Source organism: Pteropus alecto, unplaced genomic scaffold, assembly GCF_000325575.1.
Source record: "Pteropus alecto unplaced genomic scaffold, ASM32557v1 scaffold185, whole genome shotgun sequence".
Lineage (NCBI taxonomy): Eukaryota > Metazoa > Chordata > Mammalia > Chiroptera > Pteropodidae > Pteropus > Pteropus alecto.
Window position 1 is genome coordinate 11344717 of NW_006438088.1, and position 21663 is coordinate 11366379.

The 21663-nt window shown below is 37.7% G+C and overlaps 1 pseudogene; it reads left to right on the forward strand.

Annotated features, from left to right (window-relative positions):
* The first annotated feature begins 18193 nt into the window (after positions 1-18193).
* Positions 18194-18312, forward strand: LOC112482575 (annotated as a pseudogene).
* Positions 18313-21663: the final 3351 nt, after the last annotated feature.

The following is a 21663-nucleotide window of genomic DNA, read 5'->3' on the forward strand; positions in this document are numbered from 1 at the left end:
AAGGATTTGAAATGCATTTGAAAGGCCGGCATTAATATCATTTAGGGAAGGGGTGGTTATTTGGTTTGATTTTGCAATTGGATTGGATGAATGAAAGAAACAGCATACTGTGGCAGGTAATGCTTACAACACTACCTGCAATGGAACAGCTTTGCCATTTCCTGATTCTGAAATACAGTAGAAATCTGATCCTAACTTTGAAAATATATCTTCACCCACAAGTAGGTTATCATACATATATATCATTCAACCAATATCTATTGATCACATACTCAGTGGTAGGCGCCATTTGGGGGGCTATGATATCACAATCTATAAGACAGACATAGTCCCAGCACTAATGAAAGATTTGTTCAGACAAATCTTGTGCAGAAGTCCATTATCTTTACATAAAAGCTAGAAGATGAATAATGAAAAGAACAGTCATGTTCCAGTTTAATTTTAGGGAGCCTGCAGCCTTCTGCTTCCCCGTTACTTCTGTCCAATGGAACATGGTACATTCATATGAAATCGCTGTCCTTATAAACTTCACACAATATTATCATCTCAGAGTTAAGGGATCCCAGTGTCTACTGGAAGAATTAAGCTCAAGTAAATCTCAGAAAAATGTTTGCCCATACTTTTCATTTAAAGCTTTTAGAGAATTATTTATATTATTGTTTTAGAATACTTCAGTTCTGTCGCTCATTCATCTATTCAATAAATGAGTGCCTTCTGTATGTAAAGAAATGGTGAAAAGACAAGATTCTTTGCCAGGAAGATAGGTTTTAAACACCTAATTACTCAATCAATTATTTAATGACAATTGAGATGAGTGCTATGAAGAAAAGTACAAGATACTTTGAGAATGTAGGGCTGTGAAGTCTTCCTTGAGAAAGTGACATTTGTGCAGATTACTGGCTGATTTGTAGGAATTAATCAGTCCAAGGATTGCATACTCAAATTCCTTCTGGGTGGCAGTCAGGTAACATTTGGCAGGGTAAGACTGATGAAAACATTAAGGCTCTAGGCAGACCGGAAGAAGTTGACTGGCCTTAAGGCATTTGGATTCACACTTTAATAATCTCTGAGCTGGCCAAACAAAAGAGGCCGGCAGCCAAAGACAGCAGAAGGGCTGGCAGGCTGCTACTGCTCCAACATGCAGGCAGTGGGAAGAGCAGGTGCAATGGCCCTGAGGCAGGAGGGAGCCGTCTGTTCCAATGAACTGAAAAAGAGCATGTGTGGTGAAGTGCAGAGTCTTCAACAGGCAGAGAGAAGAGCCAGTCACTCCAGGCTTCATCAGCAGGTGAAGCAGCTTTGGTCTTTATCCCAAGTACCCTTGGATGTATTAAAGGGTTTTAAGCAGAAAAGTGCATTAATTGGACTTGCATTTTTAAAAGTTCACTGGGCAGCAATGTAGAAAAGGATTGGAAGCAGACAGGAAGCTGTCATGGTGGTTCCCCATCTCTCCTTCAGTTTTTCATCTACATAATTTACATAACTGTGTCTTCAGGAGTCTCACCTGTGTTCCTCACTCTGAATGACTAGGCTGGATGCTTCCGCCTTAGTCATGACTCTGACAATGAAATTACAGATGTCTAAACCCTGGAATGAAAAGACCTGAAGTAAAAACCTAGAAGCCTATACACAGAATCTTCTATCTGCTGGCTGATCTGGACCTTGGTTCACATACTGAAACCAAGATGGGCAAGACAGTCCCTGTTCTCAAGAAATTCATGTGATTGTGAAGAGAGATACTTAAGCCAACAAATATTAAGTGCTGTGATGCCAACAATGCTAATGTAAATCCTGAGTATTATGGTAGCATTAGAACGTGTGCCTAACCTGCCAGAAGGGAAAATCAGCTGAGGCTTGACCTGCAGATCTAAAAACTGTTGCTAGATTTATCATTTGGTGTAGTATTTTAAAAAGCAACTCTTATTTAGAGGTGATCTCATGCAGACTTTTGACAATTAACAGACGTAACTGTATGTATGTGATAATACTACTTGTGTATGTAAATAACTTTCATTGTTAGTTTGTCCCTTCTTGGTGGCACTATTTTTGGTTCTTAAAGAACCAAGATGAAGGTAAGTACTGTGAGTCAGCAAGTCTCCATAATGTTTATTTAAAGGTGAAAACTCGAAGTTAGGAAAAAGTGAGTGAGCCAGACACATTTGTTTCTCCTTTTAAAAAAATGGAAATGACAAGCTCTTGCAACTTTCATACACAACCTGACATGATGTATTTGTGTTTTGTTGTTATTGTATAAGACAAATTGGGTGAGCATTCAGATGTTAAAATTAACTCACTTTTTTGAACTTGTTTATTCATGATTATATTTAGGCTCAAAATTAATTTCTTTCCTCCTTTTCTCTCTGTACAACTTTGCATAAAATGTGTCCATATGATATTATTGCTATAAAATAAACCAGTGAGATTTAACATTTTCGTAGTGAAAATTACCTTCCTTGACATAGTAATCATTCCTCTTTATGATGTCTCTAAATCTAGATTCAAAACTCTCTAGGCTAGTATTAAGATTTAATTTTAAGGCTATTAAGTACTTGGATAACTGACATAAAATCTTGTAGTATTGGAAAATCAATTTTTATGCAGGAAATATTTATTTCTGCTCATGATCAAGGGAAGGGCTCTACGCTGCCATCGCCAGGGAGGAGGAAGATTTCCAGTTCTCTGCATAGTGAACTGATGACATGGAAGTTTCTTTAACACAAGCATTTGCATTCTTACTCCCGGGAATAACAGTGACGAACAGCTGTGGGATGGCAGATGAGTCCAAAAGTCAGCCAAATGAGGTTGCTATCATCATGCTGACTGTTCGTTTCTACAGTGTTGCTCCGATGTCTCAGACACAAGCCCAAACATCTGCCAAACTGCTTTTTTCCCTCCAAGGAACAAAAATAAAAGAAAATAAAATGACGGTTGCCATCAGCCCACTTTTTACTCTGATAATACAGTCCTTAGCAACCAGAGTATCTACATTGGGACACACTGTAATGACTGTTGTAACTTTGAAGAAACCAAATCTCTGAACTTTTCTAGAAAGATGTGTTAATTTTTGATGGTAAAATGCCTTACAGCCTATAATTGAGAGATGAAATATATATCTCTCGCTAAAAACTCTTTGAACCAGACAGTTGACAGTGTGTAGAATTATTAGTGATAATAATACTAGTGACTACTGTGTGCGGTGTTAAGACTTCTAAATATAGTATTCATGTAATCCTTGCAACTATAAAATGGTAATATAAGAGGACTGTGTTTTGTTTTGATGCTAAACATGGTTCTTCACATATACTACAGCTTAAAAGAATCAATAATGAGATATGGTGTTTAGTACAGCATCTATCATATAGGGATCATTCAGTATATTCATTTATTCAAAAAAAAAATTCATGAATGAGTGTCCCGAAGTTGCTTTTCAGCTAATATTTCTTCTGATGTGTCTATTTAGATGTCTCTAAAGCAAAAAATAAATTTTGAAAAGCAACTACTACACATTTAATATGACAAACACATCATTAGGAAAGTAAACCATGTGAAGCAGATGTGGTAGAGTTGAAAGACCCAGAAGCACCAGACTGAATCCCACACCTACCTCTTACTCACGTCCTAGCCAGCAGCTGGTGGTCAAGTATAGGATAGTGGGACAAGAACATTTTCCTCTAACAAGACCTAAATGGATGCTAGGGTCACATCCCAGTGGACCAAGCTTCAGGCCCACAGGGGCACCCAGCCAGTGTATATGGGTGGCTGCGCAGGATGTGACTCAAGACAGCCAGGAGTTAGGAGCTCATCACAAGCACACCAGGTCCAAGCTGGGGAGGGCTGAGGCTGCTAGGGTGTCCCCTGCTCTGGAAATACTTAGATCAAGGTCTCTCTGTACCTGGGCATCTACACTGGTAAAGCTCAAACTCCTTAGTCTGACATGAAGTACTCTCAAGATCTTACTCTAGCAGATCTTACTTCTTACCACCTTCAGACATATGCTCTACATTACAACCAAACAGCTAGTTTATGGGCCCAGGAAGTGCTCAGCACTTTCCCAGGGCCATCACTTGCTCTCACTACTTCCACTACCTAGGGTGACCCATCTCCACCCATCACCCTCCAATACTTGTCCAAACCTTTGCCTCCTTTGGAGCCCAGTGCAGAAACCACTTCCTCCACAAAACTCTCCCTGACCCACCCACCCCCAATCAGACATGATCTTACTTCCTTCAGAAAGCTCACAGCACTTTCTTTGTATTTCGTGTTTGCCACTTCCTACTTTGAATTAGTTATTTGTACCTGTGGCTTAATCCCATTTGTTAGACTAGAGGCCCCTGGGAGAGTGATCAAGTCGTCTACATTTTTGTACTAACCACATTACCTGGGCTCAATGCCTTAAAAGAAGTGGTTACCCAATAAATGTCTATTGAGGTGGTTGCTGTCTATATTGCTGCCTTGCCTGTTCTATTGAGAGTGAATAAATAACCATAATTTAATGGTTTATATATGTACACAAGTTATTGGCGAAGAATGACAAAAGCTGAGAAAGCAGGCCATTATTCTACAAAGCATAAATGGTATGTGTGTGTGTTTAAATTAACACAAAAACGTATCCCCAATAATATTGCTCTTACTAAAGGGAAACAAAAACTCTATTTAGTATTTACCATAGCACATATTTTCTGAAAATGTCAAAGGAAAAAGAGGAATGAGGTAAATAGAGGGCTTGAAGACAGTAATTTCAGACTTCCCATGAAAATGGACGTGCTGAGAGGCAAGAAAGCCTGATTCCCTCCTGCAGTGGAAATGAGTCCATATTATCCTATCGAGAAATGCGTTGTTTCATGACTTTTGTCATTCTTGTTTAACTGAGAGAAAAGAAGTGAGAGATTATGAGGACGCCTGCTGCCTCCTTTACCCCTCTCCTGGGACCTCCGAAGGAGCCACGAGGGGGACTGCTTCCTCCCTTACCAGCACAGGCTGCTCCACCACACTTCCTACTTTGAGCAGAGAGAAACAACCAAGGCAAAGGGCTGTTAGGATGTAGATCAGGAGGAATTTACTGCATCACCGGCCTAGCTAACCTTGAGGTCTAACTGGTTTCATTTATCTGGTTTTGTGATTGGGATAAAGGACCTTGTATGACTGCAAGACTGATTTTCTTTCCGAGAAAGAACATTTAGTTCTCACCTGATGTGTTGGTAAAGTCCCCATGGTTTTTGCCTTTGAGAGTGTTAGGTGCTCTTGAGAGCTTACATCCTGCTGCACAAGTAACACAGGCTCCCATAGCTACGGAAACAACCAGAGGCTCAGAGAGTGGAGACTTCACACTGCTGTCAGAGAGAGCACCAGGGCAATGCTAGAGCTTTTCAAGCCCCTTCAGGTGCTCACATCCTATGACGACCTATGCCGCACTGAAGGAGATTGCCTTTGGTAGGACCTGGGTCAGTTGGCCCCAGCTGACAGTGAGGATACAGCAGGGCCCTAAGGGAGAGGAGAACAGATCTCCATTATTTCATATCAGGAAAATTTTGCTTACTGAATAAAGGCCAGAGAGTCAAAGCATAAATGGAAACAAGGGCAATTTAAATGAGATAATCTAAAGTATAAGTTTAATTAAATTAACTAAATGAAATCCCATGCACTTCTATTCTAAGACTCTCTTCTCATTAAATCCAATTACTTCCTTCTGTGCCTTTGGCTTTAAATGAATGTCAGCAATGATTACATTGAATTTCTGCATCCTGCCCAACCCCTAGCTTTCACGGTAAAGGTGCAGTTATTAAGTGATTGCAGCAGCCAAATGCGCCTCCAGTTCAACAAAGGGGCAGACACCATCTAAATACATACACTTAAAAATACTAGATCTCTTTTGTTCTTTTTTCCCAATTATTCCCCTTACTCCCTCATCCTCCAGAAAAGTTTTATATATGTGTGTTCCTCACACTTTCTAAGAGGTTAACGAGTTGGCTCACATGCATTTTTTACATTTATTTTTCATCAACATCAGAAGCCAGCAATCTGGCTCATAAAACTCATTTCATCAAGTTGACACGAGTGACATCAAATAGGAAGGGCATGCTACCTCCCTCCTCTTAGCTGCCCGGGCAGGTGTCCCGTGAACCTCCCTCCCATCAAATGGAACCAAATGGAATCATTTTCTCAGGCAGTCACTGTTCTCAAAAGCCAAACCAGCCTTATTCTTGCCCGCTATCACTCTCATGAAAGTTAATAACCTTGCTTATGAAAGGAGATAAACATATGTGGCCAAATGGAGGTTTCATAGCTTTGACTGGCTCTGTGGATGCAAATTTGCTCCAGACTAAAGGCTCAAAAATCAATCAAATGTAACCTAACTGCGAAAACATCACAGCTGATTTCGTTACACTTGTTGGACTTTATAGGGACTAAATTCTCCAAAGTTTCAAGGTTAGAAATTTTATGGACAAATTGAGAAAATAAGCTTTCTCTAGTAATTTTGTTGACTAAATTTCTTGATGAATTCTGCTTCTAAACAGTATAAAAATATGAATTTGGGGATTGTTATTACTACTTCACCATTGTGTGATAGACTTTCTCTCTGTCTTATTGGGATGCTAAATCCTGGAATTTTACTTCTGTCACTTAAATTGCAAAATATAGTCAAACCCCAGAAAAATCTCAAACTGAGAATAATGCCTGCATAAACTATTCAGCTGTCAAGACATTATCAAGTCAAATTTTGTTATTGGTGATGGTGGTTGATTTCAATAGAATTAACTTTTGGAAGTATCATATTATAAAGCTAGCAGTGGTTTTCAACTTTGGCTACATTTAGAATTGTCTGGAAGCTTTTTGAAAAACATGATACTTAGGCCCTACTTTAGGCCAATTTAATCACACCCTCTCTCGGAATGGGAACTGGGTGTTGGGATAGCTCACAACTCCCTAGATGACTCCAGTGTGCAGGAAGAGTTGAAAACCACCAAGATGTAGCCTGAAATGCAAATTTAAGAGATATTATGTGTGGAAAACAGAAAAAAATCACAATTACCTAAATTAATCTTCTAATTAACTAAACTGATGTCTATCCTAGGCACTTCAAATAAAGTGCTAGATGTTCAAGTCCCTAAATTGCCATTTTGGGGACAAAAAGCCAAAGCATTTATTTGTGCAAGACTACAAGATGTAGCACATAGGCCTTAGTGCAAAGGGACCTCTTAAGATCACTTTTCTGAAGATAGCTGGGACTCAATGATAAGGAAGCCTGGCAGAAGAGCAGACAGGGATGACTGACGCAAGGTGGTGCCAGGAGCAAGGCTGTCCTGCTCCTTCATTAGAGGCAGGGGTTTCTGGGCTCATACTCCATGAAAGTCCTTCACTGCTTCAAAGGAAAGAAACAGGCCTTCCTTTAGACCTGCAAAAGTAAATCTCTGCTGCTAACTGAAGCCTTCTATGCCAAGAACACACTATTCTTTTATCTAGTATCCTCCTTCCATTGTTCACAGAGCTCAACTAATCAGTGAGAATTGGGACACTCTAGTAAAGTGAAAAGGCCTTTCCTTGACCCGGCTGACTTCACTTTTGGAAGCTCTACTGTGGCCAGTAGGGTTTATGGTCCCAAATGAGGTCCTCATCTGCTTCCAGGAAAGGATTGAATTACACTCACAGGATTTAACTGAAGCGTTACTGTCATTTTATATTTATAGAAAATCCTTTTTAAAATTAATCTTATATATCATCACAACTATAAAAAAATTGATTTTGAGAAATGATAAGATATCTGAAGATCAAGTAACATTAGTGATGTATACATAACATCTAATGATTATGGCATGTTTTGAGAAACTCGCTTTTTATTGTGTAGCTCTACCAGATGGGAAATGGGCCCTAATTAGGCCCAAAGTCGAGAAGGCAATGGTTCTTACTCTCTAGGTTATGCCAAAATCATCTGTTGAATTTAAATCTGTGTTTTAAAGATATGCGCCAGGTTAAATAGCAGAAAGTACTCAGACCCCAGAGATGGGAGAGGAACACAGGGATCCTGTTTGTGCATTTTATGCACAAGGACAATGACTACAGACAGTATCATTTACCTCTGACAATGGTCTCCTGAAAATGAATAGGATTCTTCTAGTGAGGGCTTTATTATTAATGTGAACAATATATACGTTTCTGAGACATTGTAGCCCAGCTAAAGTCCCTAAAAGAAACAGTAAGAAAATCTTTACCTTTAACTGAGGGATGCCTATTAGGCCCTTCCATCACCATTACAAATGTTTTGTCTCTGTGCTCCAACTCCCACCTTCTCCAAATCAGTTATTCTATGTCAGCCTCCTTGGCTATATGACAGGGAAGTATAGCAGTATCTAGTGTGGTTCACGTTTAGACCTTTAACTGTTTCACTGAACTATATATTGGTCACAAAGATGTTGTTTAGACATTTTGTAATTTATATTTTAAAACCTATATTTGTATATAAACCAATTTAACTTAATGGAAAGCATTATTATTATTATTACTATTATTATCATCATGGTTGACTAATAATTATTATTATTATCATGTTGGTTTTATGGAGAAAAGAAGAATGTAGTTTTTGATGGCTTTAACATAAGGGCACTAATATAAATTTTGTGCATTTATTGCTTGTCAAGTAAGATACTTGAGTAAATGTTTCACCTGGCATCTGAAAGGGACCTAGACCAAGGGATTGCAGATGAAGTTCAGACCTGATTGTGGAAAAGGTCAGAGTAGTGAAGAAAAAAATATTGATGATGAAGAAAATGTTCATAAAGGAATCAGTTATCTGTGAAGTAGAGAGACATAAATGGGATGCTCAGGGTGTTCCATAAGCAAAGAAGGCTGCTTTTCATAATGCAGAGGGACTAGAACGGAGTCTGTGAAAGCCATCCAAAGGTCAGGAAAGGAAGAAGGCTATCTCCTTCGGCACATCCCTGGTCTGAGACGAATAGATTATGGATAGATAGAGAAATGAGCAGAGATAGAGATAGAGATGTGGGAGGAGAAGAGAGAGAGAGAATGGCAAATAAAGCTTTCTAGAGAGATAGCTGAATTTCCTGAGCCCTTACTATGGGCACTAACAGTCATATGATGTAGGAACTCACGCTATCTGCACTTTAAGATGAGGCACAAAAAGGTTAAGCAATTTGCCCAAAGACCTATTGAGCTGAAATTCTAATAAGCTAGACAATCTGACTCTAGAGACTACATGCTTAACAGCTCTGCTTTAGAACTGAGAAAAAGATGGTTCACAAAGTAGGAATGCCTTTTTTTATATGCATTTTATTGTATCCCTGCTATCAAGTTCATAATCATATCTAAGGCATAAATAAATGAAGATGATTTAAAAACAGTTAGAGATAGACTAATTTTTAAATGTGCAGATTGGTGGACTCTGGCAGCTATTAATTAAACAAAACAAAATAAAACAAGACCAAAAGGCTGCTTATCACATTCCAATCATTAAAAACGAGAGAACAAATATCAAAAGCTGAAGTGACGATGTTTGTTTATCGAGCCATTTACCAAGAGAGTTAAAACTGGCCATGATCTCTCTATTTCTGAGTATTCCTAAATCCACAACAAATGAATCCTAACAGACCTTGCTTTTTCACCCTAAATAAGTTATTCATGAGGGTTGATTTATGTGGCTTTCTCCCTATAACATTTCATTGTGGAAGTTTTCAAAAGTACAGCAAATTTGAAAGAATTTTCCAACCAAGGTTCAATGCACTTGGCACCTGGACTTCCCATGCTGGTTTACCCAGGATATACTTTAGCAACAGCATTCTTGATCAGTCTTCAGCTTCATCTCTGAGTCATCTCACAGTGCCCAGCATGATGCTTGTTATTAGTTGAGTCATTTGGTTGGATGCTGATCATTCACTGTGCCTTAGGCAGGAATAAATGATGAGCAACTAACTAATCAAGAGCAGAATCCAAAGAAGCAAAACAAAGGGTCTTTTGTGTGGTACCTATTATTACTGATAAACTCTCCGTGCAAACTTATGATCAACAATCACATGATGGTAAAAGTTTTAAAAAGATATCAAAGCTATAACATTTGCATTGTAAGCTAAGATTTATTAGAATTATTTTTCTCCCTTAATTTCACTTTTTCTGTTGTTTTTCACCCATGCTGGGTAATGAATGGGATAGAACTCACATGATGCATAAAGGGACATTTACTCTCACATGCACTGGCCAAATAATACTAAGTGCACTTGAACTTCTATTCCAACAGTACTCAATCTTGCAGCAAGTCATTTGAACATGGAGGCCACATTTATAGGCACAAAGATGAGGCACAAAAAGGTTAAGCAATTTGCCCAAAGACCTATTGAGCTGAAATTCTAATAAGCTAGACAATCTGACATCTAATAAGCTAGACAATTTATAGACATCTCAACCATCCTCTCTTTAGAAAACCAGTGTCATCAACCGAGATAACTAGAAATATTGCAAGGATGGCACATACCACGAACCACAGCTGAGAGAGCCATTGCCTGCCTTCCCATGTGACTACGAGCTAGATGTAGGTATGGATTGCTATGGACTGAATTGAATTGTGTCCCACCAAAAAGATGTGTTGAAGGCCTAAGCCCTGGAAATTCAGAATGTGTCTTATTTGGAAATAGGGTCTTTGTAGATTTAAACAAGTTATGATGAGGTCGTCAGAGTGAGCCTCTTAAATTTAATATGAGTGATGTCCTCATAAAAAGAGAACATTTGGACATAAAGACAGACACACACATAGAGGGGGAACACTATGTAAATTTGAAAGCAGAGGTCAGGGTGATGTGTCAGCAAAATATCAGAAGCTAGGAGGGAAGAATGGAACAGATTTTCCCTCACAGCCCTCAGATGAAACAAACCCCTCAATCTCAGACTTCTAAACTCCAGCACTGTGAGACAATAAATTTCTCTTATTTAAGCCATTCAGTTTGTAGTTCTTTTTTACTGCAGCCCTAGCAAATAATTACAAAGATGTTTGCAGAAACCCAGAGACCATTGCCTTTGATAATATATTCAAGGCTAAAAGCAGTGATGAGGAAAAGAATTGATTAGAAAAAATCTAATTGCACAAATTTCCTAACAAACGTTTATCAGCATTCTGAAGATATTCTTTAAAAGGAAAAATGTTAAGTATATATTTTATAAAGTGACCTTTAGACCTTTAAGTATATATTCTAAAGTGACCTTTAGACCTTTAAGTATATATTTTATAAAGTTACCATATCTGATAACTTTTTTTTTTTTTTGCCTCTTTGGCTTTTAAATGTGACTTATTTCTGTTTTATTGGAATTTGTGATAGTACAATGTTTTTCATAAGGATAAGTAAGTGCCACAGAATACAGGTATATAATAGGTGAGTAGATTTGGGTGAGAAATTCTTCGTTCTTCCTTTTCAAGTCAGCAATGTCACTATTTCTTTCTTCTTAGAGTATATATATATATAAGATCATGCAGAAAATAAGAAACTAGACATTTTAAAATAGATAATTCTTCACCAAAAATCTGTAGGGATATAGTAGAATTTAATTCCCAGTTTTTTCTTACCCCTAAACCCAGAAATCAAGTAAAAAGGAGAAATGCCCATGGCCAATTCTTCGGAACTAGAAGGCCTGATGGGCTTTAATTATTGGTAACCATTTCAGAGGAATCACCTTTCAGCTCTAGGATGACCCAGATACTTTGACTTCTTTCTTAATTCCTTTAACCGAAACTGTAATTGCTATTCAGTCTCCTTCCTCCTCCTAATTCTTGTGTGCCCCAGCCCTCAAATACTGAAACTTTATTCAAAGTCATCCAGTTTGTGAAACAGAAAGTGGCTCTAACTTCATGAGTTGTCCTAAGATGGCCAGATATTGGACTGTGGCCAAGCCAGCAGTGGTGCAGGTTACTGCAGGTGGTGATGTTTTCCTGGCAGCTGTCACAATAAGGACATGCCCTAGGGAGATCAGGGCCTCTGGCCTCAGAGTCAAGACTGCTTCGCATACATATTGGGAGACTTTGATCCCCAATTACATAAGCTAAGTCAGAATTCACTGAACTTTTATTGATTTTTCTGTAACAGTGAAGATAATCCAAATAATTATTTACCTTTATGTCTTTTTTGATTGGATATAAAATTATATCTAATTTTTGTATTTATCTAAATACACACATATTCTACCTTTAAAAATAAAAATAAGTTTAACATTTTGCTTTTGATTGCCATGTGATTGTTATCAATAGATCAATATATATTTATTAAGCCATATATCTAGCACAGGTTTAGACATGGTAAGGGATATAAAAAAAGATTAAGAACTGGTCTCAGTCTTTAAGGTGGATGTGCACTAGCTGAGCAGATATAACTAAGGTTCCTGTCACACTCAAATTACAATTATTGCCAAAACTTATGATAAATACTGTATAGAAGTTATTAGCTTCAAGTATAGTAAGAGCCAAAAGAAAGAAATTGGTGTGACTTCGACAGCCAGTACAAGCTCTGTCAAGGACATCAGATGTGAGATGCCTTACGGGAGAAAATTGTAAAGATAGGCTGAGGGGCAGGGTCTGACATATTTTATTTTGCAGAACACAGAACACAGAAACAAAGACATGAAGATAAGACTGGGCATGATCTCTGTTGGGAAAATTAATATGTCTGATCCTAGAAGGCTGTAGATCTGATTGGAGGCAAGAGGGAGCAAGACAGATGTTTTTCTCTCTTTCACTCTTTATGTTCCTTTTTTCTTTCCACAAATATTGATTGAAAGCTTTTTAGGTGCCTGGCACTCTTCTAACTACTGGGGATGGAAGACAACATACACTGATATGCAGCCTACATTCTAGTCAGGTGGACAAAACAGAAGGCTGATAGTGAAAAGGAAGATTAGAGGGCATGTGGAACAAAGTTCTAGAATTTTGAAGAAATTAGGAAGAAGAAATTATCTGTGATTGGCAACAAGGTTTAAGAAGGAGCTACTCCACCTCTAGGACCTATGGTACAGAAGGGTATGGGAGAAGCTGCCCCCACTTGAGAGGGGTGCCCAAGAACCAATGTTCTGAGAGAAAGCAAAGTTTTAGTGAGATCTAGAAGGTGAAGCACATGAGGCTTGTATTGAGTAAGTTACGAAACAGATGAGTCTGTCCTTTTCAGGCTATTATGTGTACTTATCTTATCTGGTGCTCAGAAGAATCCAGTGCAATAGACAGATGTAGAAACTGAATTCAAGAGTTAGGTCACTTGCTCATATTCACATACAACCACAGGTAGATTTATTGTAAAGGTAATGACAGCTAAACACTAGGGCTCTCCTGTTTCATGGGCTCCTTCGAAGATCCTGGAAGAAAAAGAGGACCACTAATGTGCTCACATAGTCATACATGTCTATAAAATCTGTAAGAGTGAGACATTTTAATCACAATTGGTGATTAAATCACAACTGGTAAATATCATTGTTTCTTTCCACACCAATTTCTCCTCCATCAGATTTCTCTTCATGTTGGATGGCCTTGAGAATTTTTAGGATCTAGCTAATGAAAAGTTGATATACAGAAGGTCCTTAAATAATGTCATTTTGTTCAATATCTTTTTGTTGTGATGTTGATGAGGTCCTATAGAAACTTAATTATTGTTTATGTCAATTAATCTATGGTAAAATTGGTTTTGTTATATGTCTTTTACTTAAAGTTTCAGAACATACCAAAGATGTTACTTGAGGACTTAATGTATATAGTTTAAATTTTATAGGATCCATTTTTGTGGTCCAAAGTCTTTCGTGTGTATAGTCACGTTATTGTGAGACTTCCTGATATAGAACTGGCTTTGAGGCCTGTGCTCCCCCTATCCCCTACACTCTCTCTCTCTCTCTCTCTCTCTCTCTCTCTCTCTCTCATACACACACACACACACACACACACACACACACACACATTTTGTGCTGATTCCTCTGGCTTCTACCAAAGGCTATAGGTACAGGTTCTCCTACATTATCCTGTATTGGATATATGTGGGTATGCATAGTGGGAGAGAAACAAGTTTTCACATATAAAGACTAGATTATCATTCCATTCCCTATAGAAAATATTACACAATTGTTATCTCTTGAAGAGGCAGTTGAAGAGTATACAGCCAAAAAATATTGGGTAAAGAGTATTATAGAAGTGTGTCAGGCTCATCAAAATATTGTGTTGTTTTTGTGGATTTTGTAATATATATGGCATTTGCCAGCTTTTTAAAATTTGTAATCTTTAGGATATCTTTTCTCGTTATAGATATTCACTTTCATATCTAATTTTGTATTTCTAATTTGCATTCTTTTCCTTAAAGATCTTTGCCGAAGTTCTATAAGACCTCCAAATACTTTCTAAGAAATCAAGTATTCTAACTAGTAGTCTGATGAACCTTGCAGCCTTTCAGCTCTATTCAGTCCATCTATGCCATGTCAGAATTAGAAGTTACGGAAGAGAATCTGACCAGTGGTAATTTCCACTAAGAGTAGATCTTTTTTCTTTCTTTTCTTTTTTTAATGACTTCTCCATGTTGAACAATTCTCCTTCCCCACCCCCAAATCTCTACCCCAGTAGTTTTCCTTTTCACACACACTTCTTCATTTCCTGATTCTGGTCTGGACTTGAAGCAAAGGTACTTAAATCAGCCAAAAAAAGCTGTTATTACAATAGTTTTGGCCTAATAGGAGCAGGAAATACCAACAACCTTATGTGAGCTATTTTCCAATGAAGAGCCAACCCAAATGCATAAACGTGAGGCCCTTACATAATTCAGATGAGGTTCAGATAAGATCTGGACATCTGGAAACACCTTTCCGCCTAATCCTTGGAGGCCACTGGATAGGTATGGATTCCGCAGAATGAAATGCTGAAATAAGAGATTGGAATAACATTTTTTTTTTTTTAAATGCAAGCCCCTGAGCAATAACAAATGACATTTCTATTGGGAATATTATTCCAAATAGTAACTTTAATTTTTAAACAGAGAAAAAAGTAAGATTGCCAACAAAAACAGAGAAGATTTTGTCTTATTCTTTGAGAAAAAAAGAATTATTAGATACACTGTCCAGTCTTTGCACAATTAAATGTTTTGACTTTGATCAGGCTCCAAGGTAAAACAAAATAGACTTCCTTTCCCCAGTGTATTAGATGGAAAACATAAAGAAAAGAAGAGAGAGAAAGAGATTACCCGTGCAAACTGCCTTATCCTCCCACAAAGATCATAAGCCAATTCATAAAATACATAAAGCATATACATCACATAAAGGTATGCATCTTTCTTTCAGTGAAATATGTTACTAACAAACTGACTATCAATATCCAGGTTGCAAAGTTTTAAACTTCATCCTACTCTTCAATATTACGATAAACTCTTGACTCGGGTGTTTATAATAATCTCTTACTTCCACCTCGGGCACTTTTGCAATTTTTCTTGTTGTTTGTAGTATTGACGTAATTGTTTTGTAGTCCTGTTTACTGTGCTAGTAACAGCATTCAAGTGAATACACATTTTAGAATTTGCATTGGCCTTGTTGTGACCTGCCTGATGAATCACCATCCTTGGTCTACCAGCCCTTGGTTTCCCAGCACTGACACTGAGCTGTTTTTCCCCATTAATTGGAGAAGCCTGTTTATACTGATTCAAATACATTCCTGGGCTGGGTTGCTTGAACTGCTTCGGAGAAGAGCACCAAGGCAAGGCATCTAGGTAGTAAGCTCTCTCTCCTTGAAGTCTAGATAGTAAGACAATATGTGGCAAGAGATTTTCAAAACAGCTCCCTTTGCAGGAGACCTGAGTTTTGTTTTGTTTTTTTCTTTGTGTGGTTGGTTCACAACATAATTCCATGACTCTATTTGCTTAGCTCCTAAATATTTTGGTGTTGGTGAGTCTAATATTGAGGGCAGTCACAAAACAGAGACAGTGGCACTGGGCAGAAAGATGTTTGGCGGCTTGAAGAGACACAGCCATTGCGCATCGCCTGTAAAGTCCTTCAGGTGTGTGTCTGTCAATAGATGATTAAATAAATAAATGAACACACTAAGGAATGAGCAGAAATAGAACACACAGCTAAACTTTATGGAGAATGAGGCCTTGCCAACCTCAGAGTCTCACTAACAAGACCTTGTTAATCCCAAAGGCATCTTGGCTTGAGGTGTCTCCTGGCACTGATGGAGCTCCACCAAGCAACCCAAGTTAGAGGTTAGAAGGACATGCCCTTTCTTTATTGTATTACTGTTAAATCAATATGAATATCACTGACCATCAATTCTACTGAAATATCTATTACTTATTTTATAAATTATTCTTGCAACTGTTTCTTCTCTTTACCACTACCTACTTTTTAGCCTTTTGACTATTCATTTCTATTTCCTCACAAATTAAAAAGATTAGGGAGGAGCTGCAAAACCAGTTTTTCTCTCAATTAGAAACTCTTATGAAAATGAGACCAGGAAATGGGCAGGGAAAATGATAAACAGAAGAGATTAAAAAGCAACCATAATGGGGCTGTGGATTTCAGGTTTTCATAGAGTGATTTGTCTCCAGAGTCCAAGTTCATCGAAAATAGAAGAGGTAAGGTATATACAAGTCAGTTACCTTCTTTAATAAACCTAGAGTCTACCCATCAGTCAGGCTCAACTTCATCATAATTCCAATCCTACTATAACTGACACTCTAAAGCTAATGATAGAGGGTGAGGGGCAAAATGGAATACAAACAATAACAAATGAATCCCATGTGTTACAAATGAATGAGAAAAAACACACTGAAGGGGGTAGGAAAGAAAAGAATTAACCTGAGTAATTTTGGCAAATAGCATTTTATCTGTATACTAAAAGGCTACAGACAAAAAGAACTGTACACAAATATACACACAAGTAAACTGTGTTTCTCATAGTAATAGGTTAGCAATTCTGAAACTATTTTATGTGTATATTAGGACTGAGCAAAAGTAAATCTGTTGTGGATAATAAAAGCAAGGTTTCCTGCTGTGGACAAAAAGAGTTACAAATTAGGAAAGGGGAAGGCTAGGTAGAATGAATGGTATGGTGTTGGACCAGAACCAAAAACAGAGGTATCAGTATGAATGCATGGATTTAAATGTGTGTGTGTGTGTGTGTGTGTGTGTGTGTGTGTGTGTGTGTACACAGATGGGCTATTTTTAGCAGTGATGACCTAGCACCCCCTCTCTATTTTTTTTTTCTTTGAGGAGTCATCTAGGGTCCTTAGAGAGAGAAGAAAAATATATTCTGTCAGTGTTTTTAAGAGAAGTGGATACTAGCCTCATACTGAGATACCAGGTTCACAATTCCCATTGGTTTCAGTAAGAGCATTACTAACGCAAAGTGTAGAACTAGAACAGAGCTTATAAAAGGGGAGGGAAATAAGAAAATATCAACAACGGCTAAGAAGGACCCCTGTTCTCAAGATTTCTCAATCCAAGAATGACGTTCTAGGTACCGCAAATTCCATTTACTCCATTTCGACTCTCATAAAATAGTCATGAATTCAGAGGCTACTGCTTAAGTTTAGGATATATTCTTGATTTATAAAATTTGCTTAATGGCGGAAGTTCTCCTGTTTAAAATTTGTGGGAAAGAACAAAACTAAAATTTTTCAGCCACTTCTAAGGCATTTTTGAATTAACAATGTATGATCAAAACGAAAAGCACAGCCATTCAAAAGCAGCTCTCAGGGATTCTTCACACAGATTCAAGAAACTTACAAACAATCAAGTTACTTTCTCCAGAGAACTTTCCCACTTATTAGTCACTTGTACAACTTCAATGAGAAATTAGTCAAAGAGGCTTGATGCCACGCGGAATGAATCATTCCCTGTTGAGAGAAGCCTTTGAGGGGTACTGACAAGCAATCCACTTAAGTTTCTAAGGAAGGGTTTATTTATGCATGAGTTCAAGGAGAGAGGATGACTGTAACACTTCATATCAAACCAAGACTTGAATCAGAAAATTAGCAGGTACCCAAAGGCTTGTGTTGATGGAGTATGTGACAGCAGCTACTCTCTATAATACGAGCACCGTGATTTCTCTTACCTAGGATTTTCTTGTTTCTGTTTTACCACTGACTGTGTTTTCTTAACTACTGTCTGTGAAAAACCCATGCCCTAACAAATCTCTCTGTCCTGTAACCTCTCTTAATCTGACAAGCAGCTCCAAGACATCAAAAAAGTTTAAGTCTACAGCCATGCTGCTCTGAACAAGCTTGATCCTGTCCGATCTTGGAAGCTAAGCAGGGTCATGCCTGGTTAGTACTTGCATGGGAGACCACCTAGGAAGACCAGGTGCTGTAAGCTTAAAAAATGAGGGATTGTAAACTGACAAAGTCCTTGCAACCTGTGAGATCAACCAAGGGTTGCCTTGCCTAAAATAAACAAATAAAATAAAAATAATAATTTTTATAAAAGATTTAAATCAGACTTCAGTTGTTTGCTTCCTTTGCCTAACTAAACTGAGAAGTTTACAAGTAGGAATATAATGGAAATTCAAGAGATATAATTATTAATAAATTATAAGGTCAAAGCTCTAGCCAGGAGCTAAAATTATTGTGCACAGCTCTGTTTTGAATCTCAAAGCTATGGACCTACAAAGGACACCACTATTCACTGTCCCGTTAGTACAGATGGGAGTTCAGGTTTTTGAAATTTATTGAATTATTTATTGTAATTGAATAAATTGACGTTAATTGAATATTGAATAATTGCTAAACCTAAAATCTAGGATTCATTCATCCAACAATTTACCCATGGTGATTGTTTATGATGTAACAGACTCTGTCTAGTTACTGGGGCAATAGAGACAAAAAATAAGATGGACCCTGCTGTCAACAAGCTTATGAATGGAAAGAGGACATGTAAACAAAATGAACAAATAACGTGATATGACATAAAGTGTGAGAAGGATACAGAAATAACATAAAAGAGAAAGCTTTTTAACCCTGGGGATATCAGGAGTCCTAAAGAGAGAATCCTGCAGAAAGCGACATCCGAGGTAATTCTGGAGAAGACACAAGATGTCACCAAGCAGACTTTGGGGAAAAGGAAAGTGGAGGGAGGGGAGAGGCAGGGATTTCTTGGAAGCAAAGAAAACAGCCGGTGAAAATGCATGCATGAAATAGCATCTTGTCCTATAAAACTCAAAGTCAGTATTGTTGGTGAGTTAGCTGGGCAAGGTGATGAAAGGAGGCAAGCAGATGCCTGGTGCACAGGGAGCAGATGCAGCTGGAGGTTATCAGCCTCCCAGGGCCATCTGTATCAGACCCACTGTCATGCTCAGCCTTCATCTAATAAGTTGGCAGATTCCAGAGGAAGGTTTTTCAGAAGAAACAGGGTCAGACGTGCATTTTGGATAGATGCTTCCAAGTGAAAACAAAATGAGAGAAACTACAGTGACAGCATGTAGTTTATACAGTCTGGTTAGAAAAGTATCTCCTCAATATTGTTTTAATTTTCTAAGTCATATTTAAGAGCACTAGCTTTTCTTATGAGCCTTCAAACTCCACGCCAATTGCTAATGATGTCAGTGGCAACAGCATGGAGTAATGCGTGTCATGGAATGAACAGTTAAGACTGCCACTACCACCCCTTTTTTACCTGCTTCATCAGCTAGCCCAAATAAACATTCCATCTTAAGTAAGGATGCTTGCTCCAAGATGGCAGCTTCAAGACAAGACTCTGAGCCCTCCTTTCCAACCACCTGTGGTTCCAAGAAGCCCCTCCAATATGCAAATTCTATAGCCCCTGCTGAATATCAGCAAGTGACTCACAGAAGATCCTTTGATTTTTCCAGACCATAGGGGTCTCACGATGGCTTCTTGTGTTAAAGGCCCTATAAGAAAACTCTGTCCGAGCCCCAATGGTCTACAAATAATCAGGAGAGGTCTCTGGGGTATAGGGAAAGTGTCTCCATTCCTCACCAATTAATACTATTGTTCCTGAAACTGGCAACAGATGGTTTGGCCAATGGCTAAATGTTCAGCTGAATTTCCTTTTCAGGTATGAGCTGCCATATAATCATATTCTATCTGAAAAACCAAAAGCCTAGAACTGCTCCATTAAACACAGTGTTGATCATCTGCAAAACCAAAATGAATTTCCTGTAATATATTCAAAACATAAAACTAATAGCTACTCATAAATACCTTCTGTTGTTTTATACATTTTAAGTAACTTTGGTTAGGTGCAATATGATTACTTCAATTTACATTTTTGAGACTATAAATACCATGTGCCTGTTTTTCTTTTCTTTCCTTTTCTTTCTTATTCTTTTCACCTTTATTTTCACTTAGCTATTACCAAGTGGTAGAGTGTTTATAAAAAATTAAGATTACTTTCTTTTTGTAAAAAATTAGTATAAATTAATGAGGGTAAACAGATCTCTTTTTTTCTCATCTCACTCATAGTTGCCAGATTTAACAAGTACAAATACAAACTGCCAAGTTAAATTTAAATTTTAGATAAACTACAAGTAATATTTCAGTATAAACACATTCTATGCAATATTTGAGACATAATTATATTTTAAAAATTCTTGTTATCTTAAACTCAATTTTAACTGGAGATTCTGTATTTTTTTTGGCAACCCATTCAAAAAGATCTGAATTTTATTTCATAATATTTTGATTAGGATATCTAGCCTGGAAGATAAATAAGACAAGAAAAAATATATAATAAGTTGCCTTGCTCATCATATTGGGCAATCGCTACATTGGGTAAGTGATATCTAAAATCTTATTCTTTCATTTTCCATACATATATACATTACTTTTTAAATAAAAGAGTAATACAGTTTAAAAAGAAAGATATATTTAATTGGAAAAACTCTATTCCCATTTTTAATGTCCGTGTTACTTGCCCATACTGCATATTATGAAACTAATATTTTTTAGCATTTTATTTTATTATTAGTTTTAAGTATACAGTACATTGGTTCAACATTTATACAGTTTATGAAACAATCTCCCTGATTATCTTCCCTCTGGCTCTACACATAGCCATTACATTACTGCCGCCTGCATTCCCTATGCCATGCTCCCCATTCCCATGACAATCCAGCAACTACTAATTTGTACTTCTTTAACCCTCATTAAGAAGCTAATTTTAAGGGATTATGTCACTCTAAGTTTTCCCACCCAATTCTTCACCGGTCTGAGATGGACTTTCATCTTTTTAGTTGAGAGCCCCTTTGTAATCAATTGACTAATTCAAACCCATCATCCCAGTGGTCACTACACATCACAAAGTTCTCTCAAATAAGACCTGCTGCAAAAGATGAAATAAGAAATGTCTGCCAATGAGTGAATGAATGAATGAATGAATGAATGAAGTTCTTTGGCTTTTTGTACATTCCATTAGATGGAGCATTGCTGGCTTACAGCTATCAAAGAGAAGTACAATCAATTTATGTATGCCTCCAACTCATCTTCTCAATGTGCTCTGAAGAATCAGTCCCGGCTTTTTGAGCCACGTTTCTCTTGCTCAGGCCCGCTTTCACATCTGGAAGTGTACTTTCCTTTCTAATAAAACTTTTCTTTTCTACTGTAAAAAAAAGAAAAAGAATCAGTCTCTTCACAGAATTATGGACTCTCCCAAGGTGAGGTAACTATGTTGGTGTTGGCACTCTTAGGGAAAGGTTTTGCCAGCCATATA